We start from the raw sequence: 2236 nt of genomic DNA on the forward strand, positions 1-2236 counted from the left end.
ATTGTAATTCAAGTGACAGGTAGAAGATTTGTTATGAAAATACACCAAGAACTCTTACACAAGGCAAGCAAAAGATAAACTATCTCATAAAAAATGGCCCAGTCATATAAATAGGCATTTTGTGGAAGAGCAAATTCAGTTGCCAGTAAACATACGAAAAGGTGCTCAAATTCATTAGTAGTTAGAGAAATGCAAATTAAAGTAATAATGAGGTTATTCATTACCTCTACCTGATTGTTAGAAAGAAACAGTAGTGCCAACTACTGGGATGTAGAGAAAAAGGTACTTGCATACTTTGCCAAAGGAAATATGAATTATTTCAGTCCTTTTGGAAAGAGATCTGGCAACTTCTTCTAAAAATAAAAATATATCTTTTCTTCAACCTAGCGTTTTCTTGAAGACTTTCTTTTATACAAATGAACCCATCCTGATTTGAAAGGATTTCTGTAAGCTACTGTATTTTTTTGTTCTCTCTCTCTCTCTTTTTTCTTGGCTACAGAAAGCTTTATTTTTCCCATTTGGTCCAAGGCTTGGGAGAGGGCTACAGGGCGGTTAAAAAGCTGTGAGAGGGCTTCCCTGCTGGCGCAGTGGTTGAGAGTCCGCCCGCCCACGCAGGGGTCACGGGGTCATGCCCCGGTCCAGGAAGATCCCACATGCCGCGGAGCGGCTGGGCCCGTGAGCCATGGCCGCTGAGCCTGCGCGTCCGGAGCCTGTGCTCCGCAACGAGAGAGGCCACAACAGTGAGAGGCCCGCGTACCGCAGCAAAAAAAAAAAAAAAAAAAAAAGCTGTGAGAAGCTGAGAGACGGGACTGCAGGCAGAAGCCCTGACGCCAGAGGGGCTCCTCAGAGGCCGCTGGGCTCCAGAGGCTCGCTAGTCACGACTGAGGGCGAGCCTTTCAAAGAGATACTCGTCCAGCCCAGCCAGCCGGCGGAGGCTGGTCAGGTGATCGCCCATCTTCTTGATGGCTTTTACCTGCTTATCTAGGAAGTGGCTCTCCAGGAAGTCACAGAGGTGGGGGTCTGCGCGGGCACAACCCACGTAATGCAGATCCAGAAGGGCCTGGTTCAGGTTCAGGTTCAGGTTCTGCTCCTGCTCCCTGAGAACGGCGGCTTCCACAGCGTCCTGGGTTTTACCCCACACATCTTGCTATGGCTTCTGACCGTCCTGGAAAAGGGCGTGGCAGCCGCACTGGTTTTGCATTTTCAAGGAACGCTCGGCGCCTTCGTGCTTCTGCTCTGTCAATTCATGGAAAAAGTGGACCATGCCCTCCAGAGCCACATTGTCGCGGTCAAAATAGAAGCCCAGAGAGAGGTAAGTGTAGAAGGCCCCCAGGGGCACGTTGGCCAGGCGATGGACAGTGGCCTCCACCCCAGGGGAAAAATTCTGACGAATTTGGAAGCTCATGTTAACGGGTAATAAGGAGCTAAGCTCAGAAAATGGTGTTAGCTGGTCCCGGAAGCCGAGGATAGCTGAGTGGCTGGTTCCCGAGGTTGCGACTGGCAAAAGGGTTGGAGGGTGGTTGGAGGCTAGAGGAAGGGGCGTTGCTGGGTCTAATCTGGCCAAACACCGTGGAAGCAAGGGACAGAGCCGGTGGACTGCCGAGTGCACTGCAAGACTAAGATATTGTTAAGTGAGAAAAACAAGGTGCCAGGAAATGTAGATAATGTGATTCAATTTTTATAAGAGAAAACTTCCCTGGAGGTCCAGTGGTTAAGAATCCGTCTTGCAATGCAGGGGACGCTGGTTCGGTCCCTGGTCGGGGAACTAATATCCCACATGCCTCGGGTGCAACTACTGAGCCCGGGCGCCACAGCGAAAGATCCCGCGTGCCACAACAAAGACCCCATGCACCTAGCGGGGAACGCGGCAGTGGGTGGGGATGGTGGTGTGCTGAATTGGGCGATTGGGATTGACATGTATACACTGATGTGTATAAAACTGATGGCTAATAAGAACCTGCAGTATAAAAAAACAAACAAACAAAAAAAACCAACTAATACTAAGCTTTCTTTGGGTTATTTGTATGGAAATATGTTAATATAAATGTTTCAGACATTACATGGAATTTCTAAAAATCTTAAAAAAAAAAGACCCCATGCAGCCAAAAAATAAATAACTATTTTTTAAAAAGTCAAGAAAAGATAATATGATTCAATTTTTATAAGAGAAACAATGAAAAGCTTCTCCCACTCTGAATATGAAGGTGTGAGATTATATAAATATGGAGAAATACAT

The 2236-nt window shown here is 47.1% G+C and overlaps 1 pseudogene; it reads right to left on the reverse strand.

Annotated features, from left to right (window-relative positions):
• Nucleotides 1-794: 794 nt before the first annotated feature.
• On the reverse strand, nt 795-1757 carry LOC113625225 (ferritin light chain pseudogene; annotated as a pseudogene).
• Nucleotides 1758-2236: the final 479 nt, after the last annotated feature.

Source organism: Aethalodelphis obliquidens, unplaced genomic scaffold (genome assembly GCF_003676395.1).
Source record: "Aethalodelphis obliquidens isolate GAN/ISIS:26980383/991018 unplaced genomic scaffold, ASM367639v1 scaffold14, whole genome shotgun sequence".
Lineage (NCBI taxonomy): Eukaryota > Metazoa > Chordata > Mammalia > Artiodactyla > Delphinidae > Aethalodelphis > Aethalodelphis obliquidens.